At 39.1% G+C, this 18,567-nt stretch overlaps 1 long non-coding RNA gene across 1 annotated transcript; it reads left to right on the forward strand.

The window, feature by feature from the left end:
• The first annotated feature begins 12,807 nt into the window (after positions 1-12,807).
• On the forward strand, positions 12,808-18,351 carry LOC113192166 (uncharacterized). The gene is made up of 3 exons (XR_003301986.2): positions 12,808-12,877; positions 16,631-16,688; positions 18,280-18,351. It is a non-coding gene; the product is annotated as an uncharacterized LOC113192166 (long non-coding RNA).
• The last annotated feature ends 216 nt before the right edge of the window (positions 18,352-18,567 follow it).

The following is an 18,567-nucleotide window of genomic DNA, read 5'->3' on the forward strand; positions in this document are numbered from 1 at the left end:
CTTTCTGAATTTGGATAAATGGGGTAGAAAAAAATAGAGAAAATATAGTGTTCAAAAAGTCAGAAAATATAAAAGATGTAATGTAAAGGCTGCTAACTAAATGTGGCAGACTTAGCCATTCAGTTCCAGTTAGTATTGGAGTGAGGCAGGCCTCTCCTTGGACAGTGCATCCCAAATATGTGCTATCATCAGATAAAGCCAGTTCTACAAAAGGTGGGTGGGTTGAGCCTTGTATGGGTCTTATGCTCCCTAACTTTGACCCATTTTTAGGAGCAGCATGAGTCTGGCACAGCAAGTGACCAGGGGTTGCACTGACCTGCACCCTGCACAGGAAGGAAATGCAGGAGGAAGAAACAAGAAGTGTTTCACAGTAATATCCTGCCCAGGGAGCCCCCGTTTGGTGATGGAATCACTGTATCTCTGTTTAAAGACTTCTGATTCTTGATTCAATGTATTTTTAAATGTTAAATTTTAGAAAGCTTGCTTTTATAATTCCAGATTATTTCAGAAAGCAGTTGTATATTTACTCTTTTGTTTATACTCAAACTAAATGAGAAAAAGAACAAACTCTAGCTACCAATAAGGAAAAGAAATGGAAATGCTTAATAAATGTTTATAAAAGAAATGAAAATTTTTATTAAATGATGATGATCATGAGATTTCACACTACAGCAGTTTCCCCTTATCTACAGTTTCCCTTTTCAGTTTCAGTAACCATGTTTGACTACAATCTAAGAAAGGGGAATGTAATAAGATATGTTGGGAGAAAGAGAAAGTGAGAGTATATATTTATATAAATTTATTGCATTATATATAATATTGGATTATATATATATAATTGTTCTGTTTTATTATTATCATTGTTAATTTCTAACTATGTTCCTCATTTATGATTAAACATTATCATAGGCATGTATGAACTCTAAAGGAAAAAACAATAGTGCGCTATATACAGGGTTCAGTATTACCTGCAGGTTCAGTCATCCACTGGGGGTCTTGGAACATTCTTTATGTGGATAAGGGGGAGCTATTGTATTTGTTTCTCTTCTTTTCTTCCTACAGAAAAGATGTGTGGCCTGGTATTGACAGGAAGCTCATAAGAACACAGTGCTAGGCAAACAGCCTGGGCTCCTGTGCTGGAAGTGGGGCATTGGAGCCCTGGGTCCTCCCAGTTATTGGACCACCCAGGAGGCAAGGTCAGGATTGCTCAATCCAGTTCCAAGCATTCATCCCCTTTGAAGGAATTAAACACTTTATTTAGGGCTAGCTTTAAATTAAGTAGGTCTCTTTTGATCTCTTTTGTAAATGAAAAGAACCAAGCTGAGAAGATGATTGGACATTATGAGAGTGATTTGTAAGGGCCTTTGGTGGAAAGCAGCTCTAGAGGAAATGGTACTGTGAAGACACCTTGCAAAATCTGGACTCCAAGTTATGAATTCTTGGCAAATTAAAAGGGGTGTCTGTCTAAGCTTGGAGTAAGAAACCAGGATTAGAAGGAGCATTTAAGCTGTTAATATTTTTTCAATAAAACTAATCAGATATTTGTATCTGATATTGTATCTGTAGCTCAGATATTTGTATTTTAAGAAATCTTATTTCAATTAAATGCTTTAAAAATATCATAAAGATTGAGGTTACTGTTCAAAATAAGTTTCAGTAGACTTAATACTGGGGCTCTAATTTTTATAAATGGAAAGGATTATTGAGCAAAACTTTCCTTTCTCATGTCCTCCCTTCTTCTGTTCAGTTTATCACATTTATGGGGGACTGTATATGTATATTCTGATCCCATAAGCATGTACTGCTCCTCTTTTCACTAGTTGCATACCTAAATAATAGGTTAGAAAGTTAGGAGAAAATAAGTACATTCTTGGATGCTAAGTTTTCTGACCCAATGAAAATGTATGCCTATGTAATATAAGAAAGAGTTTCTGGAAGTTGAAATAGCACATGTGGCTGTAATTATTCTTCTGGAAAAATCTGGAGGGAAAATATAGATTATATTAAAGAAATAAGGAAAATTTCAAAAGCGTTTCCTTTTGAAAAATTGTATCTAATATATATATATATATATATATATATATATATATATATATTTAAAAGCCCAGCATGGTGGCACATATCTGTAATCCCAGAGACTTGGGAGGCTGAGACAGAAAGATAGCAAGTTGAATCTAGCCTCAGCAATTTATGGAGGCCCTGAGCAACTTAGTGAGAACATTTCTCAGAAAAAACAAACAAACAAACAAAAAAAAGAGCTGGGCCCAGAGACTTGGGAGGCTGAGGGAGGAGAGTCACAAGTTCCAGGCCAGCCTCAGCACCTTAGTGAGACCCTGTTTCTAAATAAATAATTAAATAGGGCTGGGGCTGTGGTTCAGTGGTTAAGCACTCCTGGGTTCAATGCATGGTATCATAGTAGCAAAAAAAAAAAAAGGGGGGGGGGCTTGAGGATGTAGATCAGTGGTAAAGTATCTTTGGGTTGAATCCCCAATTCAGGGGGGGAAATAATGTATTTTAAGGGAACACAGGTAAAAGCTATCGGTTTGGGATTTGGGAGACCCCACTTCTGAGGTAGTGTAATCTCAGGATGCAATGTTGCTGCTGCAGGAAGGATAAAAAGTGAATTTTGCTGCTTAGATTTGAACTCAAAGCAGTTAATTTTGGAAAGAGAAGGGTGCTGTCTGAAGCGGTCTGTAGCCCACAACGAGGGGACTGGAAGTGCCGAGGCCGAGGACACAGGTTGCATAAGGCTGCTGAAGGAACCTCAGTTCACACACACACTGGTCTCTCAGTGAAATCAAGCATGAAAGCAGAAGAGAGTGGTTCCGTAACTGCAGCAGCCCACGCCACCCACCGCCACTTTGAAAGACTTTGAGCTTCACCTCCGGAAATGACCCTTCATATCTCCTGCTCACATTCTGGCTGTCAGCCCAGAAATGGAGGATCAAGGAAGATGGTTATAAAATTCAGAGCTTGCTAAAGCAAGGCCAGATTAATTTGCAAGTTCAATACTAAATTGATTCAGTAGTGGGTGGGGGGTGGTGTAAGTAATAGAGAGGGGCAGGAAGGAAGGAGAATTGTCATGGTGGGGATGCTTTTTAAAATAATGCTTAAAATCCTCTTGAGAGTTTATTTTAGATAACTGAAAGGATTTTTGAAAAGCTTCAACTTTGATATCTCAGTAGCACAACTGGGATAAGATTGATGGAAATGTTTAATCTGTGGGTGTTGGGGCTCAAGGGGATAACTGAGTCATGGAAAATTAACCTGGGATGCACTCAACCCACCACCCAGTCCAACTGGTAACTCTTTGTAGTGGTAGAAATCATGTGTTAGAGAAACTCACTTTTCTAAAACCTTACTGGGAGTTTATAGAACAACCAAGACTAATAAATACCCAAGTTGTCTTTGCATTCGGTATTGTCCTTGTTTGAAAAAAGCCTAAAACAATTATACTGTACCATTGCTTTAGAGGCTAAGGCAAGGAATCTACAACAGGGGCCATAGAAATTGACCTCTTGCTGACTAAGAATGACTTTGATTGCAAAGTTCCCAAGTCCCTGTAGATTTAAAGTAATACTTTAATAGATCTTTAGGTAAATTAAAAAAAAAAAGAAGTTCAGAAACCACTTGAACCATTTTCTCCAAAGTTAAGTAAATTTTTTATCCATAGATCAAATAGGTCATGTGGAATTGTGGTATATTATTGAACAAGATGGCATTTGTGCCAAACCCAATTATTTTATATTGAACCTTAACAGTCTTTGGCTGAAAGTGATAACTAAATGCACTCCCTGAGTTTGAGATGAGCTCATAAGAGTATTTATTTGTGCACATCCCTGGATCTGTCAGTAAATGTGTCTTAAGTCACAGCTTTGGACTTGGCAGAGTAGCCCCAAGAACCCTGGCTTTTGTGTGGAGTTAGGATATGAATTCTGTGCAAACCAGAAATACCCTCACTCTTGGCTCATATAATGGACACGGTGCATGATAATGAATCCTTTCCCTCCGGTGATCTAATCAAACTACCTAATTGCAGGTTTTCTCTAAGTGAAATTCTAATCTATTCATATTTACTTCTGATATTTTTTACTCAACTTGAAAGAGTTTTGATTTTAGCCCCTGTGAATTGCAAGATTGTTCATATTAGAGATTAGTTTAAGAGGGTTAGCATAGAAAGGGAGGTTGAAAGTTATATCAAAACTAACTCAAGGCTTTTGGAGATGAAACCTTTAGGGAAATAGTTAGCTGTGGAAAAAGCAGAAGTATAGGGAAGGTTAAGTGGAGGCAGAAATGAGAGAAAGAAAGGAGGGGATGAACAGAAAAACATAGTACCTCATTATTACATATTTCTAGCTCCCCTGGCCTGTAAAAAATGATAGTTATACTTTCTTCCTTTCTGACATTAGGCCTGGCCTTGTGTCTTGCTTGGCTAATAAAACACGAGTGGACATAATATGTGCCACTTTCAGGCAGAAATGTAAAGACCAGTGCCAGGTAATGTCTCTCCACGATTCCCTCTTTCTGCTGTAATTGGAGAAGTGCCTGCTGAGATGAAGCTCTGTCAGCTTGATCCCTAAGTGACCATGATGGGCACAGTCCTTCTGCCAACATGTGCTGGATGTATTGTGTGAGCCAGGGAGCTAACCTGCATTATTCCCTCTGAGACAGGAATCAGGACCTAGAAAGAAGGATCAGGAGTAACAAAACTAAAAAATCTACTGATTTTTACTGATTTTGTGGCTAGCATCTCCTAGCCACAAAAGATAGCAATTCATATGACACAGTGGCAAAATTTGGTAAATGTGTTTATTGCAGTAATTTTGAAGGCAAGTTATTTACCTAATATATTTTTTAACTTTAGCAAAAGAGATTTAAAAAAAAGAATCTAAATAGCATGTGTTGGTGGCTATTGATGGTGCTTGGCAAGCTCAGAGAACTTGCCAGACAAACAGGAATAAAAGGGAAGAGATTCGAGAAATTTGGGAAGTAGATAGAATTAAAGACAATATTATTGTGGCTTTGGAAGAGACAATTACTTTTCAAACTCAATTGGAAAAGGAGAAAACCAGACAACAAAAGTTGATTAAACTCACCCTCATGACAAATAGCAAATCAGGAGAATGACTGACATACATTGTTAAAACTTTTGGATGGATTAAGATGTCTTGGAGTAAGGATCCAACTGGTGAGAGGAATAAAAGAAATAAATCAACAATGGGCAGTGCTGTTGGTATAAGGAATACACAGACCCGAATACTTATAGTGAGTTTAAGTTTTCAGGAGAGTTGTTCTGTCATAAGAAACACTAGCTTGAACTAAAAGAAACTAAGACTGTTGAAGACTTTGGACAACTTGTGGGTAGAAGTGGATAAAGTTGCTTATCACTCAATGAGAGATGTTCTTCAATATCCACATTAGAGATCTCCATGGAAGATAATGGAAAAGGGAAAGGCTCCTAAAGGTGAGAGCCAAGGTCTATGGAGAGCAATGTCTGGAGCGCTACTTCCAAGAGCAGATTTGAGACCTGTTTAAGGAGCATTCTCCACCCTCTTGCCCAGAGGGAGTCTGAAATTGCAGCAGACCAGTGACGCCTATGGGTCTTCCGTTTTTCCTTTAATTTTGCTTTTACATATTGGTGTGAGTTGGACCTGCAAGTTATCTCTTCGGTTCCTCCTTATGCAGACCAAAAGGAATGAAATCCATAGCTTATATAGAAACTCTCATGCATCATGCATAAACGTTAGTTTTGCTTCTCCATGGAAAAACATCATAAACTAAACCAAAGATCTAAGGTCAACTAAGGAAAGATAATACAATATATGTGCCAGGAAAGGGCACATATTATGTTAGGATGTCTACACATCAATAAAGAAAAATCCAATAGAACAATATGATGAGCAAAAGATATGAGCAGTTAATGTGTTAGTCTGGGTCTGTTAGGAAGTAGATAGGATTAAAGACATATTAATGTGCAAGAGGAAATACCTTGGAGAAGAAATGAGGAGGGAGCTGGTAGAGGTTGGGAAGATTGTGAGACCATGATGCAAGTCTTACCTTAAGGAAGGAGAGGGGAAAGGAAAATTAAGTAAAATCATCCCAGACCATCGCACAGTCTAAGGAAATTTCTGTAGCGTTGTGAAGAATTCTTGAACCAACCAAAGTCACACTCTGGAGAGTCTTGTGTCTCTTAGGAATGAGCCTGCAGTATCCCTGCTAAGCTCACATGTTGGCTGGGAGCAGAAGACAGCAGCTGGGTTCCTTGATCAATTATGCTTCCTGTGGTTGGAGGTTAGCAAGACACAATATTAAGGTCACCACTGTTAACTTTAACAGAGATATGAAATGCACAAAAAGATTGGAAGCCATTCTCACAATAAATGGCTTTCAAAATAAAACAATGACAAGAAATTCTTTCTTCATCTCTCATATTAGTGAAAGATAAAAAAGTTGATACTACATTGTGTTGACAAGGATGTAGGAAACGGCATTCTCTTCCTTCAGTTATGATAATGTAAACTGATATAACTTCACCAGAAGACAATTTACTATATCTCTCAAAATCAGTGATGCATGTATCTCTTGCCCAGCAATTACATCTTTCTAATGTATTTCACAAATATACTTACACATGCACAGAGCAGTATGTCTCAAGATATTTATTTAAGCAGTGCTTGTAATAGCAAGAGATTTGAAGCATCTTAAATGCCCATCAATAAGGAACGGATTATATAAAATATCTTTAACCATAAAATTAAATATGTGCCTTTAAAATAATGAGGCATGTAATGATACAGCACACTGAGATATTTAAGTTGAAAAGAAGATGAAGAACAATGTGTAAAGTAGTAGATCACACTGTGTTTTAGAGAGAGAAAGAGAGTATGCCTGGACGAGATATTGAAGCTAACCTGAAAAGTAGTACAGGGGTCACTAGGAAAGGGGAAGGGGAAGGGAAAAGAGACCAGGAAAAGGAAGAAGGAGTGGGTAGTGAAAGAGAGAGTAGTAAGAAGGGTTGATATGGTCAAACCATTATATATCTATGTATGGAAATGCCACAGTGAAGCCCACTAAATTGTACAATTAGTATGCTAGGAAATATTTCACGTGGGATTCCTGTGTACACCGTCCTTCTCTCTTGGCTTTTCCAGGATTACCTGTTGGTAAACCTAGGCTTTTTTCAGAAGGATTCACTGTTGGTAAACCTTTGCTGGAGAGCCAGATAACAAGGTTGGCATGAAGATTGAGATTGCTCTTTTTTTTCCCTCCACTTAAAAATGTATCTTGAGCATTTTTCTCTTTTTTACAATTACCATATGAGTATTGATTTTAATTAGTTCTGTCTATTAAGATTCCCCTTAGGTTCAAAAGCCAGCCTGGTAATTAACTGCTGAGCTTTTCCCTTGATGTCAGGATTGTTGAGTGAATTACTGCTACTCATGGTCAAATACTGGGATCAATGTTGTTCTGTGGATCCACCCTGAAGAACCCAGATTCAAATAGAGATTCCGTCTCAGGTGGTTTTTCTCTGTCTTGTCACAGACATGGGGATTAGGAAAGGAGGCTTCTTGGATGGTATGATTTTCTTCTTATTTTTAAAATTTATTTAATTATTTTAATTAGGTATATATGACAGCAGAATGCATTTTGATCCATTGTACACAATTGCAGCACAGCTTTACTTTTCTCTGGTTGTACACCATGTAGCATCACACCATATGTGCAGTCATACATGTACCTAGGGTAATGATGTCCACCTCATTCCACCATCTTTCCTGTCCCCGTGATTTTCTTCCTATTATTGATGGCAGATGTACCTCTATCAGAACCTCTAAATGGTATGCATGTTGTTGGAAAACAATGTGGTGATGTCTAGAAGGATTTAAAAATTATTTGTTCTTTTTTTGACAGTAGGATATATTTTGACATATCATACACACATGGAGTATAACTTCCCATTCTTGTGGTTATATATGATGTGGAGTTAAACTGGTCATGTATTCATATATGAACATGGAAAGTTATGTCCGATTCATTCATTCTACTTAGAAGGATTTTTTTTTGAATCTTACCTGGCACCACACATTGATGGTGGGATGATATCAGACCATGTCTCTTTGTATTTCCTAAATGAGCTTGATATTTTGTTGGGTGGAGCAGGGCCTGAACAAAAATTAATAGTGTTTTCTTTTGCCTTTATTTATTCTAAATTCTAGAAAAAGTCAAGATTTTGCCTCAGTTATTTACTGGATATATGAAATGTAATCTCCCAGAAAACATATGTGATAATCAGATTTTCAGTGTACAGTTTCTGAGACTGAACTCCCTTAGTGTACATTCTGTATTTACACATTTTACAGACAAAATTTGTGTTTGGGTTTGTAGTTACAATTAATAGTTGTTCAGGATAATGATAGTAATTCTAGAATTTATTTATAGAAAATCAATTAATAATTGGGTGAGAGCCATGACAATAATCCTTTTAGATTGAATCAAAATCCCTACCATTTTCTGGGGCCTATTATTGAGGACAATCCATTATTTTTAATGAAACAGCTAAACAGTTTAATATACCTTTTTTTGATGTTCAAAAACTCTGGATTTACTGTGATTAGGATGAGACTACAAAATTCTTTGTGTTCAGTAGAACAAACAGTGAAGGTGGAGACTGTCCAGGTCCATCTGCTCCTTATGGGCCCCTTGCCCCTCCTGTGTGTCTGCCCTTCCCTCCTGTAGTGTCCCGTCTGCTTCAACAGACTCTGTCCTGGGTACCTTCAAACCTTTACAGTCAGGAATAAATTTCCCGAGGTTGGTAGCCAAGACTGTCAGTCACAGCTGAGTATTTGGCTCCCTTGCTATTTCTTGTTCTTGCCTGGTCAATTTGAGAGTGTTTGACTTGGATGGAAGTTGAGCTCACATCTTGAGGGCTAAAGCCAGAATAACTGAATCAGAGAACACAGAGTGGTTATTATAAAACAAATTGCATAATCAGATCACTGTCTACTCTCTTTTATTCCTGGATAATATTTTTAAGCAATTGTCATATGGCCAACTGAAATGAGGCACTAGGTGCCCCTTATCTTGTGTTTAGCAAAGAAACACTAGAGAAGGGAAACACAAGGATGCACTGAAGCATAATGCAGATTCGTAGCAGTGCCGTGGACTTTTAGGAAGAGATGTTAGCTTATTGACCCACTCATGTTGCAGCTAAATAATTTACTCATTTAATTATTATTTGTTGAATGCATTCTATTTCCATGGCATCATGAAATGCATAAACTATATGTTCCTTGCCCTTGCAAAGAATATACCTAGGAGTGCTTTAACCTGATCAAAAATATTGTGCTCTCTGTGAAGCAAATGACCTGAAGTGGGAACAACAGAGTCTGAGCAGCTGTCATGTAATTGAGCCAGAGAACAGTATATTTATGTCCTCAGCTCAGAAAAGACATGGGTCACGTGTAACTACGTGTAGGAACATGACTCACAGCTGGATTTTCAGGGCAATTACGCAACTACGACAATACTAAGCAAGATCTGATTTCCCTTTGGACTTGAGACCTGCAAAATAGGAATGTGTTATCTATCTCCTTTCACAGCAATACTTGATGAAATGTCTGTGCAGCAACAGAACAATCCTTTAAGTGAGAAAGTGAGTGACAGTCATTGACAAAATTCTCTGGGAATTAATTTTGGGCAGTTCCCCAGTGAGCACGTGCCTTTTATACTTCAAGATTATTGTTGCAGACAAAAGAAATGTAGAATAAAATGGGCCTATACTCAATACATGTTAAACACAATTCTTGGAACTTCCAGGGGAAAATGTTCATATTTCTTTCAACGAAGGTTAGATAGAGGCTAAAGTTGCCAGTGATGAAACATTAAATGTTTGAGTACTAGCCTACCTTGAGATTGTTTAATAATGCCATATTCTGAGGACATTGCTTTAGGTGTCCGATGTGTGTTTATGTCCAATGTTCCTCTTCAGGAAGATGGTACTCTTGGGAAGAATAGACAGGACTAGGAAATAGCATGTTTTGGCAATAGCATGTTTTTTCCTTATTTCTTTTTACAAAGCAGTTCCTTGAAGGTTACTTGCAGTTTATCCTCTGAAAGAATTGTTTTAGAGGAATCAACAGAGTTGTGTATGCTAAATTAGATCTAAATATAAGGTTGCTATTATCACATGACTCTAAGATATCGTAGAATAAATACAAACATGCCTCTGGAATCAGACTGCCAGATTGATTTTAGATCTAGGTTCTGACACCAGCTGTGTGGTCATGGCCAATTTACTAAATCTCTCTGTGACTTAAAAAGAATCTACCTCATAAAATTGTTGTGGTGATTAAATAAGTTAATAAAATTCAAGTTGTATATGCAGTACATATCTAGTACATATTTAATATGTCTTCAATAGTACTGAGTCTGACTTAGTGTCTGTTTAGAAAATGCTCGTGGTTGTGATTGTCATTATTTCAAACTCTAGCCATTTGCTATTGCTTCCTACTGAGGGCCACCAAGCTTCATGTTTGAAGTGACTTCTTGATTTTTATAGCCCCAGAAACATTTTTAGTGGCTGTGGGGTGACTATGGCTCCTTTTGTGAAGGCCTAGGCTAATTCCTAAGACCTACTTATCCCCAAATGCTACATGTTGGATAAATTTCCCTTTATTTAACTCATATATAATTTATTCTACATTTCCAAAGGGGATTCAAAGTGTTGATTTGAGGTTTGAGTCCTCCAGCTGCACTGGCATTTCCTGGGGGGGTTGTTCCAAAGTTTTATACAGAGACCTCATTGTTCTCTGTTACCACACTGCTGAACAAATGTGACACAATCATTTTCTTGTTGGAGCAAATCTGTGGCGAGTTTGCTGAGTGGGGAATTTCTGTTGAAAAAACTTAACATGGAGTCGAAAGGATCCTCCCTGGCTTTGCATAGATTATAACTGAACTAATGTCAGACTTTTCTGATATAAGAATAACCATCAATATCATCAGGATTACAAGTATTTCCATAGTGCCTGCTGTGTGGGAGGTAGAAAATGTTAGATTGCCACTGTAGTTTACCCTCAGAATATCTAATTCCAAATCAAAGAGCATGGTGGGCCAAATTTTCCTGATGTTAAGCAGCAGAATAAATCCAACAAGAATTTTCTGTGTACTGAGTAGAAAAACAAAACAAAAGTACAATTTCTGAAGAAGGTGAATTTCTCTTAGTCTCACCTGAAGGCTGGAGCGTCGCTCTTTGTCAGTGTGTTTGCTAAGCCTGGGCAAGGCCGTGGGTTCTGTCCCCAGCACTGAAGAAAAAAGTCAGAATGTGTCAGAAGACCCAGAATAGGGCAGAGTGAGGGAAGGAAAAGACACACAGTGCTCAGCGACACTGTTTTCAGAGGCTGTGTGGAGACAGTGCATGAGGCTGCCCTGCATCATTCCTGCCGTGCTCTGTGGCTTCTATTAGCTTTGTGACTGCCAGAGGACATGGGCTCAGCCCTGCCTGCATTCTGCCCTCCAGCCCACCACAGTACTTGGGGAGTCCAGGGCCTTCACACTTGCTCTCTTCCAGTCAATACCAACCCCATTAGGCTCTGTCCCTCTGCTGTCTTCATTCTCTGACAGTCACCAGAGAAATGATCAGTGTTTCTCATGCTGGCTACCTTGGGGTCATTTTAATTCCAGGGTAGACATGTGTCCATGCATTTGTATGAGCTGGGAAAGGTACACATCAATATGGATTTAGGAGAGAAAGTAACTCTCATGCTGCTTCTAATAAATCTAGACACCTTGGCTATTAGTTTTTGTTGTTGTTATTTTTCCTCTCAATAAGCCAGGAAATTAAATGATGGGGGCGGGTGCTGGAAATTGAACCCAGGCATGCTTTACCACTAAGCCACATCCCCCAGCACCAGTTTTATTCACCCCCCACTTTTTGAAAAAAATTTTTGGGATAGGATCTCATTAAATTGTGATTTAATTTGTGATTCTCCTGCCTCAGCCTCTGGAGTTGCTGGGATTATAGGTATGCTCCATTGCACATGGCGATGACCAGATTTTGAAGGTATATATATTTGTTTATATATTTATTATTTTATGTTTTTCATAAGTGTATTATATATTAATACATTCCATGTAGAAATAACATATAGTGTATCCATTTATTTTATATATTGCCATAGATATTACCAGGTATGTATGATAAAACACAGTTTATCCATTTTTCTACTGATGGGCCCATTTGCTTCAGGGCCAATTTGGTTGTTTCCATTAAGAATATTTAAACAGATGTGCAGACGAGGTAAAAGAACACAAACATGCCATGGGTTAAAACACATCACCATAGATCAGAATATGGAAAAAGGGAGAGATAAACTGCATTTTGTTTTATTAAACAAAATTGTAAATTATAATTTATGTGTCATCTTGAGAAAGAAAAAATATCTTCCCAACAGTGATGCAGACTTGTGAGCATGTGTGAAGATACACTTTTGCCTGTATCTCAGTGCTTATCTTACTTTATACTCTTCAGATGCCCTGAAGCCAAAGCTCTTGGTCAGGCCCTCTACACCATCTGTCCTTCCCTGGCCAAAATCCACCCAGCGGCAGTCTCACAGCTCACGCTGTGAGCTCTAGCATCAAAGATCTACCGCTCTGGCAAGGAATTCAAGGGGTCTGTCACACCATGTAATTTAACATCAGAAGTGTTCCGGAGAATCCAGGACACAGAGAGCAGAATATGCTGAACACCGTGTACTAGGTTACTGCCAGCCAAGGCTGGGATGGGGAGGAAGGTGCTTGCCATGGGTCTTTGCAGCATGGAGTCCTCTGATAGTGCTTCAGTCACTGCACTGACAATTCCACGGGACACTATTTAGAGGTATTAAGAGCCTCTTCACGGGCTCATTCATTTTGCTCTCACAATTGGCTCATGATATCGATATTATTTAACACAAGTACATTACCTTTTGTTGTTTACTGTTAATGTATATGCTTGTTTAATTGTGAACTATTTGTAGCCTTATAATTAAATGGAAAACCACAGAAGGCAAGCATGAAAAGACAGGTGTGTGGGAGAAGGATTCAGTGAGGAAAAATGGGAAAGTTGCTGGCGTTGCTCAGGTTTGGGTTTGATTCCTGCAGTCTGGGCTTCTATCTATTGGGACTGGTCCAGGGATCCCCAAGGCCTCGTCCTCTGCTTGGTTTATTCTGTGAGGTCTCTGCTTGTCTTCTCTCTGTACTCTTGATAGGTCCACATGTTCACTTTCTTCTCTTGACTCAAAATTTTTCCAGGTCAAGCAGGGTCTATTATTATTATTATCCTTCTTCAAGGCTACCAAAAAATGGAAGGTGAATCAATGTTTATTGAGGGTCTTCTGTTTTCCAGGAACTTGATTTATACCACATAATTGAACCTTTGCAACAACTGAGAACTAGAACTGATTATTTCCAATCATTTTTTTTCTTATATTATTTTATAGAGGAAGAAGCTGAACATAACAAATGTTAAGTAACTTGGCTAAGATCACATAATGAATATTGGCACACTTCCATCCGAGTCCAAAATCCTCTGATCTTTCCATTCCAGGGCCTTGCTTCCCCTTGAGAGGGTCCTGCCTCACAGTATCTCTGTTGCTTTGAAGAGTTGATTGTGTTCCAGCTTTCATGAGTAGGATCTGGATGCCTCATACAGCGTCTGTCTATCTTCACTATTCCTAATTCCACACTCAGGTGGACAGCTCTTGCTTTCTCTTCAACCCCTTTAAAATAAATGTAGGACCCTTTCTTCTGTTGAGACCAGGATTTTTAACATTTTATAGGTTATAGAAAATGTGGTGAACACTATTTATCCTCTTTGAAGAATTCACATGTACACATATATACATGCAATCACATTGTTGTAAATTATTTCAGAATACTTGCAGGATATGTCAGAATATTCAGTTATGGCCCTACCTGGACCCTAAGTCTGGATCCCTATTCAAGATTGTTTTAAGTGGAAGATTATATTTCACTGCACAGGAGTTGAGAAAATATCCAATATTCTCTTTTGTGGGTAGGCAAAGTAATTTACTTTTCAGTACCATGTAAGGTCATATTGTCTGTGCCTCTTCCCAGGTGCAGATTTTTAGATCTTTGGTTTATTTGTGCATAATTCTTTGAACTGGCCCCTAAAGGCTCTCTGGGACAATAAACTCCTGATGGCCTGGAAAGCTGGCTTCCTTATCTATACCTACTTTCTTCACCTGAAATATTGGCATGAGTCCTATCTGTTCTGCTCCTCAGGATGAAGGTAAAATGGGATAAAGAGTTAAAACATTTTTTCCCACTATCTGTTTAATATTTATTGTTTTAGTTTTCGGCGGACACAACATCTTTATTTGTATGTGGTGCTGAGGATCGAACCCAGCGCTGCGCGCATGCCAGGCGAGCGTGCTACCGCTTGAGACACATCCCTAGCCCAGGGTTAAAGCATTTTGAAAGTAAAAGCATTCATGTTAGTGTGTCACTGAGGCAAACATTTTGGGCTTTGCCATTTTTGCATAGTTGACCATTCCAAGCTTTCTCCTTGGAATGACCTGTGGCTGTTGCTGACATTTCTCAAAATTTCTGAAAGAGGGGAAAATTGGATTTCCACCTGAGGCTTAGCTAAGGACTAGCCCCTGCTGGTGGTGTGCTTAGGAGCTGCTCAAGCCCTTCACTCCAAATGGACTCCGAGGCTTAAATTGGACAGACCTTTCCATTTTGCATTTTCTCCAAGAACTGCCCAGTGCTGGTAGCAAATTTATAGCTGGCAGTGGTTTGATTAATATGAAAAAGTCTGAACCTTCAATATTATGAAGCCATCCAGCACTGTAAAGCGAGCACCTACTAGGTTTTAAAATCAGTCTAGGAGAACATGACACCTGTCCTTAAAATGTTTGACTTGGTAAGTTTATGTTATGGATTTGAAGTTTGAAATATGTCCTGGTAGTCTCCCTGCTGTTTATTTAGGTCCAACTCATTGCTATTTAAGCCATAACATGGTCTTATTATAGGAATGGCTCTGATAACTTCAACTGAGTGAGCAATTCTGATTCATCTCTCAGTGTGATGCAGAAGATACTTGCAACTTTACTGCTGTCTCTGCTGTCCATTGGAGCCCTTTTTAGGACTAATCATTTGACTTTGCACTAATGAGATTAAACCCAGCAGGGGCAGATATTTTCTTTTTTAATTTTCATTCCTGTTATTTAATTGGCATTACACACACATAATGAGACCAGAAAAAAAACACCCTGTAGCAATCTGTTCAATACAAATAACTCAGGCAGATGCAGCCAGATGTCTCCATGGTGACCTCCTTGACTGTCTCACTGCACATGCATGAGGGAAGGTGGCCCACAATGCTTAACTGCTTGTTTGCTGGATGCGTCTTTCTCTCATGAGAAAGGGCTTTCCCCCCAAACCTTATGTTTCTTCCATGTTGGGAGCTGTCTTCTCAACACCTATGGGAGTGATATGGCTAAGTGTTGGGTGGGTGCTTGTCCTTGGTGTTAGTTGGGACCACCCAGATTCAGTGTTGTAGGAAAAAAAAAATAATCTATTCCTAAGGCTCCAATAACATATTGAAAGAACAAAGGGAGGAAGTCTCACTCAACCTCAGTTAAGTTCTGTCTTGCCTTGGAATATTGTCCAGCCCACAGATGGACCTTTCCAGTCATTTTGGTAATGCAGGAACCCAGGAGGCACCCTTGAAACCTCCCTGTCTTCACTGCATTTACTTGTCTCCACTTGCAGTACTACCACCACAGGTTAAGCCCCAACCTATAACACAGGACCAGGCAATAACCTACCAATTATCCCCCTTTTATAGCTTCCCCCCCCGCTTTCTGCCATTCATTCCAGCAATTACATTGTTGCTTTCAAAATGCAAGACAAATCATTTCACTCCAATACTTCAGACCTTTCAAAGGCTCACATTATACTTTAGCAAAACAAAATAACCAAGACAGATATCTATTGCATTCTTACCATGGCCAGCAGGGTTCTGCATGATATGGGATCTGGCCATTGTCTTCTAGAATGCCAACATCTCTTGTTCACACTATTGTAATAAACACCTGTTTGTTCGCTTCCTCTCACTAAGATGAAGACAAAAATGATTAGGTTTCCCCCCAAGGCTCTCCAACCTCATCTTACTGTCTGTTTCCCTTCTTTCACTCTGCTCCAACCACAACCTGCTTTCAATGCCAGGTTCTGGGTCTCTTCCTGACCCAAGATTTTGTATTTGCTTTTTTTTTGCTTTATTGGAACGTCCTTTTTTCTAATCTTACCCACCCTTGATCTTGCCAGCAGCTGTCCTGGCCCTCAAGGTCATGCCATGTGTTCTATTCAGGCTGAGTCCACTCTGGGCCTTTCCAACCAACCTGTCTCTAAAGTATTGTAGGTCTTCTAATTTTCCAATGGGAAGATGAAATCATTATTTTCAGACTTGAATAAGTAACCTTAAGGTGATCTAGGTGAACCCCTCGAGTCTAGTCATTATACTTAATTTGGGTGTACTATGTGTTTAAATTTACGTTAGATAAATTAATGTGAATTTAGAAATATGCTTATTTTCCACTTTCTTTTTTTTCTGCCCTCTTTGCAGCCATTGTTGACATCCATGTCTTCATCATCCTGGAAGCCACTCTTTGAATCCTCATAATGTGGGTTTGTGATGTCTTTCACCAGCACTTCTGTCTACACTGTTTGAGATATGGCAATGTTTGAATCCTGCATGGTGCTGTCACTGGGAATTTATCCCAGGCCACTAGAACCCATTTGTGTAACACTAGGGCATCCCCCCCCCCTCCACTTTCATTTGTCCTGTGGGTATGTGTTTATGATCTCCACACTGTAACCACTCACTGTATTGCTTGAGAAGTGATCTCTAAAATTTAAAAGGCTTGTTTACAATGACATCTAGCATTTGCAATTGTTAGGTCATCTCCCAGGAACAATTACTGAATCTTTGTTAAATTCCATTCCTTCTTTATTACCAATTATGTCCATTCTAGGTTAATTTGCTGAAAGACAATTCACTGAATGGGCAATTTGCTTAATTTACCTGTTTCTTTTCACTAATTTTAGTCGACAGACTTTTATTTGGTCTTCCTAACAGTATTTTAAGGAATGTGAAGTTGATGTCTGCCTCAGTTTTCTGCTGCTTGAACTGAATGTTGCTCACCAGTTTGGCATCCACACCACTCCCTGATACGTGTCTTTCTTAATACAACCTCAGCCTACTGTAGGTACCATTCCTCCCTCACAGTTATGGAACCCCAGGGACACTGAACCCTCCCTGTTTTGATCATGTTATCTTGTTTGAACATTGATGAGGCCAGGCACAGATCAAGAGAGAGAAATGATGGGGTTTTACAGTTTTGTTTTACACATAAGTCCCTGGGGAGAACGTAGCATACATACCATTCAGGGCTACTTAGGAGGAGGACTAGGATCCTTCATGAGGCAGAGAGAGAGGGCAGAACTGTGGGCAGGCACCTTGATTGTGGTTTCCATGGGAAGGAATGGGTGAGGCAGAGTAGGTAGGTAGGCTTATAATTGTTATAATAGGCTTATAATATATTTGAAAGTGGCTCCCCTATCAAATTCATGTTTACTGTGACTGTTGAAGTATAAGCTTTAGGGCTATCTAAAGTCTCCAGATTTTTTTTTTTAGGCTATGCAGGATTTGATAACAACAAGTAGTAAAAATGCAAATGTTAAATAATCAATTTACAGAAATTTTAAGTGTGATTAATTCCTATTTCAAGAGCTGGTGCCGGTTAGTTTAAGTCACACATGGGTTCCCCCTGGTGGCATATGGCATGAATTTGGCTAACCCTAGCTTGCTGCCTGCCTACTTTCATCCCTAATTGAATAAAATTCTTTTAAAAAATCTTGAGGCTCTATCCAGATCAAGTCCACCTATCCAGCAGCTCTTACCCCTTTCTAAATCATCCCTAGAAACATCTCCCTATTTTCAAGTAGCAGTTGTGTATATCTGTTAGGGTGAATACAAGTCATCTCTTAGAAGGCTTGATGTTTCTGAAGGTGAACTATGAAGGGCTCCTAAGGATGTCTTAGGGAAGAGGAAAGAAGAAGGAAAAGTGGTCAGTTCCCTTACTCCAATCTTTGCATGGGGATCAAAGCAGAAGGACCTTGGTTATGAAGTCAAGAACTCATAAAACATCTGAAGAAACTTGTATGAGCAGTTGGCATGCAATCTATCCTGAGTATATTTTCCTCTGTTTTCAGGTGCAGTGTGTCTCTTCATTTTGCCCTGGCCTGCTGCTTCTGAGGAGTGCATGAGTAATAAAATGTGCAAGCCCTCTCAGTTGAGTCCTCCAGGTTCTTTCTTCAGGATCAGTAAAACAGCATGGTGGGACCTTTGCAGCCTGGGGGTTGAACAGCATCATTCCTGAGATGGTTGTTCTGAGAAACATGGCCATTACTCTCTATGCTTTTACTTGTGAAGCACAACCTTACAATCCAACAGCACAAAGCTGCAGGGAGCAATTCTCAAGGTGCTGGAGTTCAACTGTG

The sequence above is a fragment of the Urocitellus parryii genome, chromosome 1 (genome assembly GCF_045843805.1).
Source record: "Urocitellus parryii isolate mUroPar1 chromosome 1, mUroPar1.hap1, whole genome shotgun sequence".
Lineage (NCBI taxonomy): Eukaryota > Metazoa > Chordata > Mammalia > Rodentia > Sciuridae > Urocitellus > Urocitellus parryii.